The 20,303-nt window shown below is 37.2% G+C and overlaps 1 long non-coding RNA gene across 2 annotated transcripts in view; it reads left to right on the top strand.

The window, feature by feature from the left end:
• The window catches only part of LOC143444085 (uncharacterized), a 33,054-nt gene extending 14,369 nt beyond the window's left edge, over nucleotides 1-18,685 (top strand). Inside the window, exons 4-5 of one of the 2 annotated variants that reach the window (XR_013113636.1) lie at nucleotides 15,235-15,334; nucleotides 18,523-18,685. This is a non-coding gene — a long non-coding RNA (uncharacterized LOC143444085). Of the gene's footprint in view, nucleotides 1-15,234 lie in introns of both variants that reach the window. The other variant, XR_013113635.1, reaches the window with a different exon arrangement.
• The last annotated feature ends 1,618 nt before the right edge of the window (nucleotides 18,686-20,303 follow it).

Here is a 20,303-nt window from a genome sequence, read left to right as displayed (position 1 = left end):
ATAATTCCTATGAAATATATGTTAATGAAACCATATACAACTTAGCTGACACAAGTTTACTTGAAATACCTGATAGAATTATATACATATATATGTATATATATGTAAATTAATACATTTCCACTCAAAATTCTTTTGAAATCAGGGACATTTAGCAATGCCAAATTAAAACTTTTATATGTTTCAACATCTCCAATAGTGCTGTGTTGCTGGTGTTATTTTAAAACGCCCGCTGGTCAAGCCGACTATCTAAGCTGTGATGACTCTGCCTAGCTCAGCTGCCATGTTCCATGGCCAGAGGCTACATGAGCACCACAGCTAGAAATGGCCAGCCTGAAACACCAGCCCTGCCACCCACAAGATGCCACTGTGGGAGATGGCTCTGCCAATCTTCCACACTCTCTCCACAAGGCTGGGTATTGCCCATTCCATCCCATCCAGCCAACTACTCGGGGGCTCAGTACAAATGAGACTCTAAACGCTTAGATTATCCAAAAGCTTATATATTTGGTGATCAATAACAAGATGCCTACCCAATCAGAGGTGTAACCCAATACCCAACCTAGATATACTAACTACCTTTGACTTCGGGAGACACGTGAATATCTGCCTCCATGTTCCCCCCCCAATCTCTCTCTCATCTCTTCCTCCTTTTCTCCTCTTTCTCTCCTTACTCCTCCTACCTTATCTCTTCCTACAGTGTTGTGATATAATAGTGTGCATGTAGCTTCAAAGCCTTTAATAGAACTTGAGTAACAGGGCAGCAGTGATTGATAAATGACAGACTATGAAGAATGACTCTCCAATATTTCTACTGGGATCATTGAATTGGTTACAAGCTCAGATCTATTCATTTGTTGCCACTGTAGAACTCATTAATTCAGTCTTGTAAACAGTTGCAACAGAGTGCCTAGGAAGAAATAAGGTGTGAGGGAAGGAATGGAGGAACACATGAAGGACGATAGAGAAGTCATATGTACTCCAATACCTTTTCCTTTCCACCTGTGTGATTTGGGGTTTGATTTGCTGTGATAAAACACCATCACCAAAAACCAATAGGAGAAAAGGGTGTGTGTCATCTTATAGCTTGTAAACCATCATCTAGGGAAGGCAGGTACTTGGAGGTAAGAGCTGAAGATTTCGTGATTACTTTTACATTCTCCTGTTTTAACTTTTATATGTCACATGTTTTTAAGAATTTAAATTTATTTCTTCTAGATTTTATAGTATTGGAAGGTCAAGGGTTGTTTCATACAGTCTCAAACAACCCTCCAGATTTCACTGGAATCTCTTGTAACAGTTTCTTTTCATTTAGATTTTTATTAAGCTGTGTCATTTCTCATCTTTGGTGTCATCTTAATGTCTTTTCTATTTATGTGACACAATATCATGATGAAGAGCTTATTTTTGATTATAATTCCAGAGTGTTAGGGTCTCTAATGGAGCAGAAGCCATGAAAATTGTTGGTAGGCATGGTTTTTACAGATGATCTCTGAGGACACACTTCCTACAGCAGTGCTGTACCACCTAAAGCTCCCTAAACAGTGCCATCTGCTGTGGATGAAATATTCAAATTCTTGAGACCATGGGGACTTTTCTTATTCAAACCACATTTTACAGACCTGGATCTCATAGTTTTCTGGCCATATGATGATTGAGAAAGTTACTTAGTCCAAATGCTAGTCTTCATAGCCTTTACATACTTAAAAATCCAAAGTCCAAAGTCTTTTTTAAGACTCAAGGAACTCTCTTAATTGAAAGATTCTTAAAATACAAAAGCAAATTACATTCTTCCAACATATAATGGCACAGAATAAACACAGACACACACACACAGACACACACACAGACACACACACACACACACACAAATTCACCTCACCCCCACAACCCCCCATACGTGTATATACGTGTATGGTAATATATATAAGGTAGTATATACTATTATATACTATTATCTGTCTGTCTGTCTGTCTGTCTTTCTGTCTGTGTCTATCTAAATATCTATCTATCTATCTATCTATCTATCTATCTATCTATCTATCTATCTTGTCACCATTCTTAAACGAAGAAATATAGCTTTTAGTTTCACAAGCCAGAACAAGGGTCTGAGGTGCATACTTTACATACCAAAATAGACCTGACCTCTAGGTTCTCCCAGCATCCCTCAGTCTCTTTTTGGCATACTCTGCTCCCAACCCTGAATTTTCCAGTCCAGAGCCAGGGGAGCCCTTCCCACAGAGGCTCTGTCCTATATAATCCATACATTTTGTCCTCTCCCATTTCTCCTTCTCTCTCTGCCTGAGTGTGTTGATGAATGCATGCTTTTTCTTTCTCCCCTTCACCCTCTGTTGACTTCTCTGGCCTCACCCCCTGGGACCATTGAACTCACCTGCCTGAGAGCAGCTTCTCAATACAGCTGCATTTAATATACTCCAACCTGGCTTGAATTGGCTAATTTCACCAGCAGAGAAATAACTTATCAGGCATATAATGAGAAAATACTGAACCACATGAAGCCTAAAACCCAGCAGTGAAAATATCAAATCTTGTCAAAGGGCATAGATAGCTTTCATTTTCCAGTTCTGTTGCCTGTAACACTGTAACACGTCTCTCTTGGGCTGGTTCCATTCCCTGTATCCTGTTCTCCTTGGCATATATCCCATAGTTCTGGCATTGCCTATATCTTGGCACTTTTACTGCAACTTAGGCTTCACATTCCCAGTTTTACTGCACCCTAGCAGTAAAATGTGACTTCACATTCACAGCTTTGTACAATGATGTTCGTGGTTCTCTGAAGCAACAGAGGGGGATTTAAAAACCCATGTGCTCATATCTTTCATGTCTATTAAGCCGTCCTAATTTAAATAGGACTGATAATTTGCCTGCCAGCTAGGGGTAGATCCTAATGCTCTTGAATCAAGCACATTAGCAGCAGCTTTCTTGCAATGGTCCCTGCAAGTGTCACAGCCAGCAGAGAAAATGGTCCCGGTGAGGTTAATAAAACACCCTGGTTTTGCTTACTACTTGAGTCTGGGGTATCAATCTTCCATGAATCATGGACCCTTACAAAACTGAAGGGAAGTCCAGAAACCACCAACTCAATTGAATTGATATTTTCTGGTGCTTCCTGTAAGCTGTGCCCTTCACACTTTCTGATATGGTTACTGTCTAAGAGCAGAAAATATCTTTGGCTCTTTTTTTATAAGATGGAAGTTTAGCTGAGTGAGTCTTTTCCTGGGGGTACCTTTCTTTTTTATTACAATGCAGCGGAAAAGGGTTCTCCTTAAATGGCACCAATCTCCTTATCTCTTTCTCTTTCTGTAGTAGTTTTGACTGCAGCATTATGGTTTTTTTCTTAATTCATTTTTTTATTTAAAGTGTACATTTTTGTATTTCTTTCTGTCCCATTTGCCATTTTTCGATGTGGACCTGCACAAAAGTCTTTAATTATAACCATCTCACAGAGTCAATATTATGTTGCCTTAAAATTTTATATCAATTCAATTGCATCTGTGGTTTCTGGACTTCCCTTTGGTTTTGTAAGGGTCCATGATTCGCCAAAGAATGATACCACAGACTTAAATAGTATGCAAAAAGCAGAGTGTTTTATTCTGAAGAAGTCCAGCATGCTGGGGCCTATTATCTTGCAAGATGGAGATGCCCAAATAAGCTCATAGGCCTGACTAAAGCACATCAGGGGAATTCAGGAGAGGAGTAGGTGCCCTCTATCTTAATTTATTGGCTCTATATCTAAGAACACTCTAGAACCACTTCTGGGGTATGGGGAGCTGGAAACTGTTGCTGCAGAAGTCTGGAAACTGCTACTGACTCATTGTCCTTGCCTTAGGCCAGATGTTGGGGCCGTTTCTGATTTGCCTGGACTTGTCCAGTTCTTGGAAACAGTGATATAAGTCTAGTCTCCTGCCCATTTGAAGCCTGCCTGTTACAATCTAATCCAGCAGGTAGATCCAAATATAAATTATAAAGTCTAATATATATCATACAAATTAGAATTTATATATATTGAAAAATGTATATAAGTATGTGCATGTTCACAGATGCATGTGTATAAATAAATTATCCACATTAAATATAAATTATACAATTTAAATATAAATTATATACATTGAATATTATTTAAACACATTAATATTAATTATATACTTTAAATGAAAATTATATATTAAATATAAATTATATATGTTAAAATATGAATTAAATATGAGTTAAATCTATAAAGCATGTTATATATTTTATGAATATAAATTATATACATTGAATATGATTGTTAACATATTATTCAGTAAATATAAATCATATGATTTAAATCTATAATGTATGAGTTACAAACTATGTAATACAGATAATTTTGCATGTCCCCAAGGACAGGGAGTAATGCAGCGAGCACATGGAGCTCAAAAAAATCATTTACAAAATAAAAGGAGAGTTGTATACTCCTTCATGACAAAATTTTATTTTGAATTTTTTTTCACCTTAGATGCCAAGGGACACTCTGATGCTATGTGTCTATGGCACCCTACAACTAGGCATATTTGTGCCCAGTTGAAATGAAAGGATCTGCTTACTGGCATATGGCATGGTCCTGATCTTGTATTAATAAGGGGGAAGAGAGCACATATGTGTTTTTTTCTCAAGATTCTGAAAGTGCCAGGTAGCTGCTAGAGTGACTGGTGGGATGTGCCAATACTCATCCAAAGAATGATGCTGACAGTGATCTTGCTGAGTGGCCTGACAATGGCAGTGGGGAAGCTGTACTGGGCATATGTTTCTGACCCACCTTTGCTATATCCTTCTGTACGGTCAGGGCCAGAAGTAATTGTGGCCTCTTTAATACTATGCTGCTAGGATTCTGAGAGAAAAAAAATTCCAAATTGGTGAATTATATTGTATGGGTCAGGGCCTACCTATTTATTTGATTAGAAATAGTACCAATGCTGGATGCATTTTTATGTACCCTCAGACTTGGAAGAAGAATATCTCTAAGACTGTAGTTCAAAGCATTAAGATGGGAATGACTACATATCAGACTGGACAAGCTGCCTTGCCTCAGGCTTTTTGACCTTGTGGGACAGAGAACATAGAGACTATGGAATCTGTCTTTGAAAAATCAATCAAATGGAGAAGTTGTTTTAATGACCCTCCTCTTTCCTTTAATGTGACTAGTTATTCTGACTCAATCATGGATGATCTGGTAATCAGTCCAATATTGGACAAAAGGATATGACAGTGGGTATTTGTAGGGCTGGTTCTGGACATTTTCAGAGACACATTTGGAAGGTAGCACCTGACTTGTATGGTTTTATGTTTGTTGTGATAAAAATGAACAGATTCTGGGGTTAAGGTAAATGTAAAAATCCTGCATTATCCCACCTAATCTTTTACCAGTTGAGAATGTTACCTTTGTTATTGGCTTTGATAATTAGTTCAATGTTTCTTATTTTAATTGTCTTTTGTCAAATTGTGTTTCTGTATGATGGTCAATCTCTAATAGTAGTACATCAACCAGCTTTTATTATGATTCTTGTAAATTTATCTGAATCCTGGTATTTTAAAAAAGGCTTACAAATATTGGAAGATTAGCAATGTTATGTTATGTTATGGCAAGAAGCAAATCTATGGCTGGGTTGATCATAGTTGGTGTTGTTGCTCTTATAACTCTTACAGCCAGTGCTACTACTTCTTCTACATTACATTAACTTAAACACAAGATGTACAAACAGCTAGTTTTGTTATTCATCTTACAGAATGTGTGACTAGTACCCTGAGAATACCAGAAGATTTGGATAGACAGCTAGAACAAAGAAATGACACATTATATGTTATAGTGCAGATTACTGGAGATGAGGTATAAGGGATTTAAGTCAGAGCCATTTGGATTGCCATGCTCTATATCTCTGGATTTGTATAAGCCCAAACATGTATAATGAAAGTCAGCATGACTAGACCAGAGTAAAAAGGCACCTTTAGGGTATTTGGCATACTATTACTAATAATTCTTTAAATTTATTAGCCATGCATAAGGATGTTGTAAGTTTAAAAAAAATCTTTGTCTGATATGTCTTTTGACACTGATAGCATTGCAAATAATATTCTGAAAAATTACAGGCCTTTCTCTTTCATGGTCCTTATTTAATTCTCTTTTAGTAGGACTTGACTTTATGTTATTTTTTTTATAGCATGTCTATTACATGCTTTTTGAGAGAAATCATCAGAGCTATTATAGATGTTAAAGCAGAGTTACATAAGTTCAAGCTCCAAAGTCTTCCCTAGCAGAAGTTCGTAGTCAATGATGGGTAAGATCATCTTGAATACCATTTCAACCTAAGACAGACCTCAAATACAAGATTATTTGTGTGCCAATGATGGATAAGAGCTGTGTTTTTGGTTGACAACCTAAGACAGATACAACTTTCTGCTCCATGACTGATAAAATGTCTCTTATAGATAAGAAAGATGGGTAAGATTCTCTCAGAGGTGGATCAACCTAAGACAGGGCATGAATGCTAGAATTCATGTACCAATGATAGGTAAGGTCTATATTTCTGAGAAAATGCCTAAGTCGGACAGTCTTTCTGCTCCAATAGTTGAGACAGCTTTGGTTCATATAGATAAAAAGGTGACATATGGGGAACACTTTCTGATTATCTTTGGCTGACTTCTTGCTTGTGATTAATCATGAATGAGTCTGCCCACACATGTTTCTGTTTTTAATTAAGATGTGTATTATAACCTGCCAAGTTACTCCGCTTACACATATGTTCTCCAGAGACTGTCCTAGCCTGAAAGAAATGGCCTTAGTCAAACATCTTTACAGTATAACATAGACTCACCGTGTAAACATGTGTGGTCATTTTTTAACTTTCTAGAATTGGTCATGTTTTGTGTTGCTTGTCTTTTAAAGACACTGAGAAAATACACATGTTGTTAGCATGGTATTCACCAGCAGCCCTCCCATTTCTGTCTCTTGCTTCTTCTTTCTGCCTTTTCTATAATCATCCTCACATCCCCTATTGTGGTTTTTCTGTTGACTGTACTGGCAGAAATTGATACAATCAGTAAAAAAAAATGATAATCTAAAAGTTTCCTGACACAAAACACCCAAGAAATCTAGGACACTATGAAAACAACAAACCTAAGAAGAATAGGAATAGAAGGAAGAGAAAATTCCCACCTACAAGACCTAGAAAATATTTTTAACAAGATCATATAGAAAAATTTACTTAACCTGAAGATATATATGCTTATAAACATACAAAAAGCTGACAGAACACCAAATAGATTGGACCAGAAAGGAAAATCCTCTAACTACATAATAATTAAAACAATAAATGTGCATAACAAAGAAAGAATATTAAAAGCAGCAAGAGCAAAAGTTCATGTAACATATAAAGGCAGACCTATCAGAATTACACCCAACTTCTCAACAGAGACTCTAAAAGCCAGGAGAGCCTGGGCAGATTTCATGCAGACTCTACAAGTAGACCAATATCATCCCAGACTATGATACTATTATATGCAGCAAAATTTCAAATCAGCATCTATGTGTATATATATATAATTATTTAACCAGACTTGTTAGTTTTTGACCCACTTCTCTGAAGAGAAAGCTCTACCAGTGACTTTATTTTCATTCTAAAAATCAAATCACATTTAAAATCATTAGATTTTATTTAGGATATTATATTAAATTTTATTTAGGATATAATTCCGGATGATTATATATTACTATACATTATTACATCCGATATTAATATTGCTAATAATATAAGGAAGAACAATACCAACAGTTTCATTTATCATTTTATATAAATCAACAGATATTAATTCAGAATTTTTAATCAAAGAAACATTTTCAAATAAACCTACAAACATGGTATTGGTCGTTTATTCATTCAAAAGAATTGCTAATTCATTATACCAACTTAATAACTTGTTATATCATTTGCTGCATCTGATGTATGAGATAACTTGGAGCATGTGGTGAATATAGTTTTAAGACACATGAACAACTAATTGTACAATATAATACAGCTTACTAGAAATCACACTTTCTAAGAGCATCCTTCTAACTGAGCCTAGCCAGGATGGCAACAATAATGGGTGGTATATGAGTTTGAAGGGAAGTTTTGACAGCTGAGATAATTTCCTGGCAGCTTGCCTTAACCCTAAGAAAAAGTGAATGAAATATTGTAAAACAAGACCCATAATATAATGATATGAACTTGGGCTTTGGGGTTCAACTTTTCTAGACTAAAATCACAGGTCCGCCATTTCCTGATTGATAATATGTAGATAAGCTTTCTTCTCTCAGAAATGGTTGTGCTTTGAAGACACAAAGGAATTGTTAGTACTGTATCTCCTGTCTATTCTTACCAGAGTTGGGCAGATCCTATGACTGACTCCTCTGCCCTCAATTAGACATTATCTAGGCTTAAATGTGTATACTAAGTGCATGTCTACATTACACAGCCAGATCTGCCATGTTTCTGGATTAAAATCCCTCTACAATTCTCCCTTCCCAAGTGTATATAAACATAAAATACTAGCTATTTCAGATTTACCCAGCCATTTTCAAGAAGCTGATACACATAAAGAGATCTGGAAGAAGTAGCTACTGGCTGAGCTGACTACAACAAGCAAATCCAAGCTAAGTTACCTAGAAAAGGTGAGGCCGATGGAGCTACTGGGAAAGGATGATCTTCAACCTTTTGAACTGCCTGTGGACCACACAGTGTGTTTCAGATTTCCAGATTCAATGAGCTATCATCTATGCTATTATGGATTTTCATGAAAAAGTTATCAGCTTAGGATCCCCAAGACCAAGTTCTCTCTCAGCACAAAGGAGATTTGGTTGCCCCAGGGTGATAGAGAGAATGTAATAAGAGACAAAGATAGAAGAAACAGGACAAAGGAGAAAGGAAAGGAAGAAGGGGCATTTGTTCTAGAGGGCAAAAGCACTGTCTCTGGATAGAGAGGACAGATAAGGCATGTAGGAAAATGGCAGTTTATAAACGTCCAAGGGGAAACCCCATGTTAGGATTAGATATTTAATTTTAATCAGGCGGGTTGATTCAGTGAGCCAAAGGGGGCTTTTGATCACTGGACTTCAGTACTTTGATAGATGGATCTTGGTAATTAGTCTTAGGAGAAAGTGTCCAAATAAGGTAATAGATCTTGGGAAATAGCATTAGGAGTATAATCTATTATTTTTTTGTAAAAAGATACAGGGAGTCAGGGAGCAGGGCAAAGCCTATCTGATGCATAATCTCCACATCTGAGCTGGCTAGAGTCCATTTGTTAGTATTTATGTCTTTGAGTCATTCTCCTGTAAGTAACCCTTCACTCATGTTCCTGGAAGCAACTCCAAGAAAACTCTTTGGTCCAACAAATTGGATTTTGGTTGCCTCTTTACTTCTATTGATGATAGCTCCTTAATGGTGTGTGTGTGCGTGTGCATGTGTGTGAATGTGTATCTGTGTGAGAGAGAGAGAGACAGAGAGAGAAAGAGAGAGACAGACAGAGAGACAGACAGAGAGAGACAGAAAGAGACAGAAACACAGAGAGCATGTACCTGTGTGTTTTGCATCCACTCAGAAAAAGTCTGCCACATCATAATAATATTAACTAATGTTAAACCAGCCTCAGGAAGATAACTGTCCTGCTTTCTCTCATGTATGCATCGTAGATTTTTAGACACATAAGAAAAATTATATACATTTATGTATATATATATATAAATATATACATATGAATAAGACATTGAAAATAAAGATATATAAGTCTGAAGCAAGATCCAGTATATCAAACTTAAACTTCAAAGATAAAATCTCATCCTGGTTTATAAACATCATTTATATAAATCCAGATGTGAAAAGAAGTAAACTAAGGAAATTATCCTTGTACAATGCAAGTGCTTTTTAAATGGTGGCTCGAAAACTGCATATGAATTGATAATAATTGATAAAAAATGGAGAACTTGTTTTACCTTAACCACAATGCTTTGGTAAAGTCAGTTAGAATAAAAACTCACCATATCAACATAATTAAATCCTCATTACATAACTTTAATTGCTTCTCAGTTTTTTGCTGGCTTTGGCCACATGCATGCTTCATCATTCAAACAGCATAATTATACACATAATTCAGATATACTTTGACAGTATGATACTCTGTCACAAAGTGTGACCTTTACTAAATATATTAGTAAAATGCTTACAGAAAAACAAGTATCTGAACTTTGTTTCATGCATGCCTCTAATGTAGAAGGACACATCTGGAGATGAGCTTGCACACAACGTGGAGTTTAGAAAAATATGTTCTGCCAGGAAAAGAAGATTCTTAAAAAAACATGAAAGCTGTTTTCTTGTACTGGAAGGATCTTTTTGTGGAAGCCTGTAGTGCTTTTTCAATTTTTCATTGTTTGTTTCTAGAGATCCCAATTAGATATATTGTATTCTGTTTCAAGAATCCTTCATCAGTGCTCTTGTTCCAAACCCTGGCTTGAAGCTGAGGATTAAGTAGGGAAGGGAGGGACAAATATTATTTGTCCTAGGAAAGCTTGTAGACGACTAGAAAAACTACTATCAAACACCATGTCAGTTTCCTTTAATGCTTCTATGGTAAATTTCCAAATAGTCTCAGTTTTCTTTCTTTTTATGAACTGTGCTGTTGTGGCACAGTGCTTTCTACACTGTATTTACAGTGGGCATGTCTGTTAATATTAGTAATTACCTTCTATTTGTAATAATAAACATTTAGAAGTGCTCACATACATCCATGGGGAGCATAAGTTTATGACATAGGCATAGTATAGGACACATTCACTTAGATTAGAATTAACATTTGTACAAGAGACTTTTGGTAATGGGATTAATAGAATAAACACATTTGTGTATTAATTTAGCAACAAAAAGTAAATTGACAATTTGATTATTAGTGGCAAAAGATATTTATTGCCCTTTCTTAACTTGCAAAATCAAATAATGACATTGGCCCCTTTCATTGACTGCAAGGGCAGGGCCTTCAAGGTACCCCTGGACACAGATACATATGTTCAAGGAAGAAACAAATGAAATGTGATGGTGACTTATGTGTGAGTTGGCTTTCATCAGAAACTAAAGCTTTCCTAAAACCCCTCCATATGTTCTTGTGGAAGTCTGATTGGTTGGAACTGAGTACTGTGGCCACATGAAAGCAGGAGATTCTGGGAAATGGGACATGGGCAGCAGTTTTGGACCAGTGTTCCTCAGTGGAGACCCTTCTGGTTTTATGGTTAGGAAAATTCTTCAGCATGTCAAAATCTTTCATGTCTTGCTGAACAAAAGTTATCTACTCTCCCCAATGTTTCTGAGTATATTAGTATATTCACAGTATCCAATTCCCGGGGTTGTTTGTAATGCCATGAATATTGTGAACATTAACATCATACTGATAGTAAAGGCACACTTTGGGGAAGTGAAGAAAGAAAGTCATGGAAGTAAATACATTTCAGGAAAACAACATTATCTCTCATGTCAATTTTTTAAATTAAATAATTATTTTATTTATTTACATTCCAAATGCTGTCCCCTTCCAAATGCCAGTTTCTAGATTATAATTCTAGATATATAATTCAACATGAAAACATTTAAACAAACTTCATATTAATTGACTACTTAGTATAAGTAAGATAGGTTATATCCTCAAAAGAGGCATGCCTAATTGAAATAGGGATATTTTGAAGATCAAAGTAAGGTGACAGCAAGGAATTATTAACTATGTAGTATGAACGAGAAGGAGCTAAAAAGGTTTGCAACCCCATAGGATGAACAACAATATCAACTAACCAGACGCCCCACTCCCAGAACTCCCAGGGACTAAATCACTAACTGAAGAGTACACATGGAGGGACCCATGGCTCCAGCCACATATGTAGCAGAGGATGGCCTTCTCATAAATCAATGGGAGGAAAGGCCCCTGGTGAAGGCTCTATGCTCCAGTGTAGGGGAATTCCAGGACAGGCAAGCATGAGTGAGTGGATAAGTGAGGGAACACCCTCATAGAAGCAGGGGGAGAGGGACGGGATAGGGAGATTTCCAGGGTAGGGTGTTACTTGGAAAGGGGATAACATTTGAAATGTAAGTAAAGAAAATATCCAATAAAAAAGAAAGGAAAAAGATGATATGAAAGTCTGCTTAAAATATTATACTTCCTTCCTACAAACTATTAAAGGCACAGGGTTTAAGGACACAGTTGGAGATGTAGCTTTAGTGGTAGAAGAATTGTATAGGATGAGTGAGAAACTATTTGATCTCAACAGAACAGCTAAGAGGGAACTCAAGAGAAAAAGAAAGGAAGATGAAGAAAGACATATATGTACACACACACATGCATGCATGCATGTATGCACACACAAACACACATTTATGTACCTGCACATATACATACATAGTATATATAGAGTATAACATAAAGAATTATATCCATAGGGAAAATTTAATTAAGATATATGGTCACATTGTGCCATAAAGACGACAAGCATTTTGTATGTGAAGGAAATTTGAAGATACATCTGAACTAAAACAAGCAGTGAATAGCAACAAGCAAAACAACACTGCTTAGAGATGTATGGCATGCGTATTTTCCTAAATTTGACAAAAATCACAGAGGTCCAGTAGTATCTTTAGACAGTCAAGCATATAGAAGAATATGCCTGTACAATAAATCCATTACACAGCTTGCTTTTAATTTGAGGGAAAAATGTATTGCTATTCTACTTGTTGACAAATCCACATGTGCACAAAATAAAACCACGTGCCTAGAAGATTGTCATAAATCTTAATTACACTTAAATTCCATACTGTAGCACTTATGAAACAGTTGCCTGTTACTTATTATATTCAGTGACTACATTTGACAAATGATTGTTAAGATAAGCTTCATGTACACATTTCATTTTACAATTACTCTCACATATTACTATTTTTCTCATGTGTTGTCTTCTAATAATAACATAGATTTAAATATTTACTGTTAGATTATGATTTTTTATTTCACGGTGTATGTTTTATATACGATAAATATCATTCTACATTGCACTTCTTACGTGTTTCTTTCTTAATTCTTTGGGTTGTGTTTTCCTATGTAGCACAAAACTGCTGATGATTTTGAAAAGTATGGTCTAAGGAGCAATTTTTTAGGAGAGGCAGAAGGACCTCTTTCACCCATGAACATTTCCGATTCCCAATTCAGACTTACTGGACAGAAATGTTCTTTGGTTTCTAGCACGGTTTCCCTTCTATTGAAGTGCGTCTTACGTCCAATTAGGGAGGTGTTGGTTACCATCATGTGAGTCACACTAGTTTATGGTTAGGTATTTCTTGTTGGTCACTGTTGTGGTTCATAGGTGTCACAGATTGGTAGTCTAGTAACTGCTTTTCTCCCTTGGCAGCTTGTATAGTATCTTCTGCTACTCAGAAAGCTAGACTGCAGGATTTTAAGTTAGACTAAGCTGCAATCACTGAAGTCCTGGGTCCTAAATGTGCACTGTGTTTGGCAGTAGAAACTTACCTCTGAGAGACAACCAAGGGCAATGACAATAGCTTTATTGTTTTAGTTGGCTACCCAATAGAGTGGTCAGCCCTGTGATATACACACAATGGACTTACCAGTTTGTATTTATATATTTGTTCATATATAAGTATATGTGTATATGTGTATGTATATGTGTATATGAATATATGTTTATGAATATGTGTATATGTATATGTATACGTGTTAAGAGAAAAATTTGGGAGTTGGAGCATTTGGGAGAGGCTAGAGGGAGGAAAGGGGAAGGTGATGTATACCTATTTTTATAACTATTTGCCTATGATAGTGAGTAGAGTTTCATGTGCAAGAATACATAGGACAGAGTGATATTTCTAATTTAGCCTCCACTTCTCACCAGAAAGCACTTGAAGAAATTAGAATATTGAATCATCACTAATGTGAGTATTACTCAGCTATTAAAAATAATGAATTCGAGAAACTTTGAGGTAAATGGGGGGAACTAGAAATTATCATCCTGAGTGAGTTAACCCAATTACAAAAGAACACACATGGTATTTACTCACTGTTAAGCAGATGTTAGCCCAAAAGCTTGGAATAGCGAAGACTCAACCCACAGACTACATGAAGCTCATGAAGAAGGAAGACCAAGAGGGGATGCCTCAGTTCTACTTAGAATGAGTAACAAAAATACCCAAGGGAGCAAATATAGAAACAAAACATGGGACAGAAACTGAAGGAGGGGCAACCAGGAGACCATTCCACCTGGGTATTCATCCCATGTACAGTCACCTAAGCTAGACATTGATGTGGATGGCTGGAAGTGCATGCTGTCAAGAATATGATATAGCTGTCTCCTTAGAGGTCTGCCAAAGACTAACACATTCAGAGGACAATGCTCACAGCTAACCACTGATATGATCAAGGCTTTCCCAATGGAGAACTTAGAGAGAAGACTGAAAGAGCAGAAGGGTTTGTGACCCCAGGAGGAAAGCAACAATACAAAACAACCAGAACCCCCCAGGGTCTAAATCACCAGCCTGGGAGCACATAGGGAAGGACCCATGACTCCAGCAGTATATGTAGGGGAGGATGGCCTTGTCGGGCATAGGTGGGAGAGGAGTTTCTTGGTCCCATAAAAAATGAACACAGAGTGGGGGGGGAATCTGAGGGTGGGGAGGGGGCAGTGGGGGGGGATAGGTGCAGGCACTACCTCATAGAAGGATGAGGAGGGGGGATGGGATAGGAGGTTTCTGGGTGGTGGAAGGAAGTTGAGTAAGGGGATAAAATCTGAAAGGTAAATATAATACCCAATTTTAAAAAAAGATGAAAAAAGGGGGGAAAAGGAGAAAAAAAGAAAGAAAAAATAGGAGATTTAATCACATAAAGGGAAGGATTTAGAAATTTAGGAGGCAATTTATGTTAATGGAAACAGCATCATAGAAGCTGGAAAATCACACCCTCATAGAAGCACAAGGAGCAGGGATGGGATAAGGGGTTCCTGGGTGGTGGGGGGAATGGGATAAGGGGATAAAATTTGAAATGTAAATATTACAACCAATTTGTAATAAGGGGAAAAAAGAAAAGTTGCTAGAACCAACATCTTAAAAAATGTCAACCCTCTAGGAAAAAAATTTTTTTTTTCTTGATACTAAAACTTGTTCTGAGAATTGTATATTGCAGAATACACAGCCTTGGTGTATCTACTCATCAAGCATACTGAGCAGACCTGCCCAAACCTCCGATGTCCTGGAATTCCATCTGGATGCAGTGAAGACACAACGTCAGAGGCTTATCAATTTACTCTTCCCCCCACCCCTCTTCTAATATCTCAATGCCCTTAATCAGCTTGAAAAAGTTAAAGAAGAGTCAGCAACCCTATTTCCTGGGCTTGGGGACTAAGGTGGTTAATACTGGTCTGTCTTTCTAGGGAAAATAGTGGTTTTGTTGGAACAGAGAGGATTAGCTAGGACTCATTGCATAGCCATAACCTACTGGTAGAAATCTGTATAATTAATATGAAGATGAAGGTATAATTTCTTAAATGGTACAAAATTTACTTTGATTTCAAATTTAAGGTTATCATTGGTATGAGCTTCTTATTGATATAAAAGTGAGATGAATATTGATACTCTCATGGGCATTGTGCCTGTATAACACATTTAGGAATACAACGCTTAGACTCAGTCCTTCTTTAACTTTTTAAAACTGATTTGGGATGGTCAGCCTACAAGTTAAGGGACTATAGCAAATTTATGGCTTTGGGTTTATTGTTAGAGTGTTTTCCATATTTTATTTAGAAATAGCTGGGAGGAGTTAACAGACAACAGTCCAGGTTACCTTACATGGATAGTTGGTTTTCAAAATGTCAGAAGTCCATAGAATTGACATTACAAATATTTCTATATTAATGTTCATTTTGATTAGAGACCTGTCTGCTCCTGACAGCTCCTGTCATGGATTCTAAGAAGAAATTGAGCATCCTTGGTGTTACTCCAGTTGTGTGGTGACAGCCACTAGGCAAGAATTGCCTCTTTCCATCTACAGACAAATTACTGTCCAGAAAAGGACACACTTGCAGAATAGTTGACTAATTATATCTGCCTACATAGAGTAATCAGCCCTTAATAATTCTGCATCACTAAGGTCTGTCAGATGATTCTGGGCCAGAAGGCTGAAGATTTGATGCTCCAATGTTCGGTAGTATAGGGGCTTTCCAGGTGTTCAGCGGTCTCTATAAATTGGCTAAGTTTTAGAAGCTATGCTTAGTGCTTCCCATAATTTCAGTTAACTCAGTCATTCTGGATTTCTGATGGGGTTGAAGACCTATAGTCTCATAGCCAATCCTGGCTATTTACTTTGAGAGAACAGATCTGAGTGGACTGTTTTCAACTGACATTCATTCTAAAGCCAAGAAAAAAGCCAGGTTCAAAACTAAGTGCTTTAGTTAGGACAGATGACAGAGGTTCTGGTTAGTCAACAAAATAATGGACTGGGTATTAGGACTATCTTGTACCTCACTGGTACAATTAGGACTAACTATGCTCTAATTGCATTTTGAGAGAAAAGGTTTACTTTAACAGGAAGGGTGAAGCTAGGCGATGAGAGAGAGGAAGAGTGGGGGCATGGAGGCAGATGTTCACGTGTCTCCACCAGTCAAAGATAGTTTTTATATCTAGGTTGGGTATTGGGTTACACTTCTGATTGAGCATTACCAAACTTATAAAGCCTTTGATTAACATTTTAAAAAAATGTATAAAAGCAAAAAGGAGGAGCAGGAATGGGATAGGGCTTTCTAGGGAGGGGAAATGGGGAAAGGGGATGGCATCTGAAATGTAAATAAAATATTAAATAAATAAATAAATAAAAGTGTAACCTAACAATAAAAAAAACACCATTAATTTTAGTTTTCATAGTATTCAATAAAAATGAATTCTTGTCATGTAGTAGAGCTCACATAAATGTTTGAGTTCACTGGCTATTCCCTCATGATACTTCTAAATTGCCAGATAATGATGCCAGAGGATAGTGAATTATTCCTTCATCAAATGCTTCTAATGACAAGTCGTATAACCATTTATTCCAAAGTATGACTTACATATGCTCCCCTATCTCTCTCAACCCATTTTCTCTCCCTATACCACATCTCAGAAGAGAAATTATTCTGACTGTATAAGATCAGAGATACTACTTGAATATGATTGCTAGTGGATCTTTCTTCTGTTTGAAATTTCCTTGCTGCAAGATGAGTTCAGTTCTAGAATTCCCCAGTATCACTCCTTTTTCCATACCATGTTTCAGAATTTTAAAGCAGAGTTTGTAGATCTTAAATTGTGGTGGCTTTTCCCTTTCTCTCATACTCTGGTGGGCTAGATAAAAAGATTCAAGCCATTTTTTTATTCAAGTATACCACAGCCTTATACATTAAATATACCTCAATAATATTCACATTTAAAATGTGAAGCTCTTATTGCTAACATAGTGTTTAAGGGATGTCTTTCAGAAATAAAGAGAAATCCAGGGGCCTTCATCTCCCAGCCAATAAAATCCCTTAGGTATAGAACAGGGAAGCATTTATCATGTGTATATAAACCTATATTCTTGTTCTGTTTGTTCCTAAGATACCCAACTTAAAATCTATATAGGAAAATGACTTTTGAGAGTACTTACTGATCTTAGGATGGACACAGGTTGGGTTCTCATACTCACAGGTTGGGCAGCTCAGAATCGCCTGTGACTCCAGTTCTAGGGCCTTTTTTGCTCTAGTGAACGGAAAGGTCTCCGTTTGCAGTTCGATGCATGCAAGTAAAACACATCAAACTCACTCAGGCATGCATGCATACATTTCAAAAATTTAAAGAGACAATTTAAATATATTTCTACATTCCCTAAAACATTTAATGAGATGCTAGTAACAGGCCAAATTAAGTCTTCATTTATGTGAGACTTATCATCTGTGAACAGAATTCCAGTCTTTTCATTGCTTGCACATGGAAGTACACTTTCAAGAGATGATGACACAACTGTCACTGTGTTGTTAAAACAACAACAACAAAAAAAAAAACAGAACAAACAACACAAAAATCTTTGCTCTGGTATTTAGAACTTTTAAGGTGGCAATTAACTTACTCTTCCGTAAAATAATCTTGCTTTAGGGATGAGGAAGCTAATGCTTGGAGGGGATGAAGAGGTTATGTTTCTTCATATTGAAGTTTTAGAATGAAGAGTAAAATAGAATTGTTGTCAACTTAGAGACATCTGTTAGTATCATAGGCCCATAGTTAGTCTAAGGACACAGGGGAGTCCTGGAGTTCATCCTCCTTAGCCTGCATCATCCCATATGAGTTAACACCCATTTAGAGTTTAGATGGCAGGTCGGATGATCTTCATCATGAGAGCTTCTGGCCTATGACTGCCATGCAAACATTGCCAACAGAAGTAATATCTCTCCTCTGTCATGTTTATTTACAGGAAAAAGAAACTTGGAGTAAGATGAAAGAAGAAGGAGGAAAGACAAGAAATCAAGAACCCCAAAGAAAACAAGGCAGAGACATATAAGAAATAAAATTTTAGCTTTGTATTAAAAAATTTACATTATAATGTAACAATTATACTGTAAATATCAGTGTTCATCTCTGTTGTCAGGATACTCTTTTTTTTTTTTTTTTTTTTTTTCATGTGAGATGTTAAAAGTTCAGCCTCCATACTGGGCAATTCATTATGATTTACATAAAATTTTATCTCTGTAAGTATTGCAGTATGGAAGGCTTATGACTTAGTGATCAAGAATAAAACTAATACCCAGATATGGAAATCAGTATAGCAATCATTTAGAAGATTAAAATGATTACCATATGATCCAAATAAATATTTACCTGAAAGATGACCAGTTAATGAATCAGAGAGATAACTGCATAATATTTCCACTGAACCATATTCACAATGGCTAAGTAGCAAATTTATAGAACCAACCTAGGGAACCATCAGGAGAGGGATATATAAAGAAAAATGTGGAATTCATAAAGACAGACACACATCTGGCGATGATTAGCTCACGCGTGGGCGTGGGTTCTTAAATTTTGTTTGGTGGTATTGTTCCCGAGTGTCTGCCATGGCTCAGTTGGCTAGAACTCAGCTCAGCATGGCAGCAGAGCAGGGGCAGGGCTCTTGAGTGGGGATCTCCATGCCAGGAGGTGGCCAGGACCAACTGGTCTTGAGCTCTTGGACTCCCAGAAGCCACTGGAAGCCTCAGAAGAGCTGAGACTGGGGATCTGTGAGCATGTGACCAGCTCACACGCTGAGAGAAACCAGAGGGAGGAGGGAGAGAAATCCCTTTCCTGCGGGGAAAGGGGATTCTTTGGTTACTCACTTGGCTGGGAATGGCTTGGCTAGCTTGCTTGATTGAAATGGTGGTCCGATGGCTGAATGCAGAGAAGCTTTCCAGGCAGAGATTAAGCAGCTACAGCTAAGGCAGCAGCAGCATTAAAGGCCTTCTCCGAGGTTTCTTCACAGCGGGCACCCAAACAACACAATGGAGTCCAGGGTTTCAAGAGCTTTATTGACATGGCAGATGATAAATGGTCTGGATACACCCCCACTTAGGTCAGGGTGGACCTGACTTAAATAGGGAGGGAGAGGGGGAGGAGGGTCACTTAATTAGCTACACCCTCTGGCCTTTAGGTATCTCATTAATATGGAAATCTTTTGAGGCCAAGAGACCTGTAGTCATGCCCTCTACCTGTGTTAGATGACACCTCTTTGAGAGGGGCTGCATTAACCTATGTGACTGAACAGCGCAGATCAAATAGAGGTCCACGATACGTGTTAGGAACCTGCATTCTGGGAGCAGGCATGCATACCTATTGGGTCTCTGGGCTACTTCCAGCCAGCGCTTCTACCAAAACCAGCCATCCTATCATGGTCCCACACATATCCACACACAGAAATACCATGGGACTCAGCACAAAGGAGCTGTAGCTGCCCTTTTCATTTGAACTCATGTTGGGTAGAAGTCCTTTAACAACAAAGAAACACTATTGTTCTTTACCCTCAGACTTAGTTACAATTATTTTCTTTGAAATTATATAAGCTATAATATGCCCCATACTTTGAGATTAAGATCTGATTAAGCCCAACTCATTGATTTCTTTTGTCAGATGCATGACCTTATGACAATATATTTCTGCCTCCTTATGAAAAAAAATTTCATATTAAAAATCTCTCCATAGGTAGAAACCAGAATAAAAGGAACA

Source organism: Arvicanthis niloticus, chromosome 12 (assembly GCF_011762505.2).
Source record: "Arvicanthis niloticus isolate mArvNil1 chromosome 12, mArvNil1.pat.X, whole genome shotgun sequence".
Classification (NCBI taxonomy): Eukaryota; Metazoa; Chordata; class Mammalia; order Rodentia; family Muridae; genus Arvicanthis; species Arvicanthis niloticus.
The sequence above is the reverse complement of the archived record's forward strand: the minus strand, read 5'-3'. Positions and strand labels throughout refer to the sequence as shown.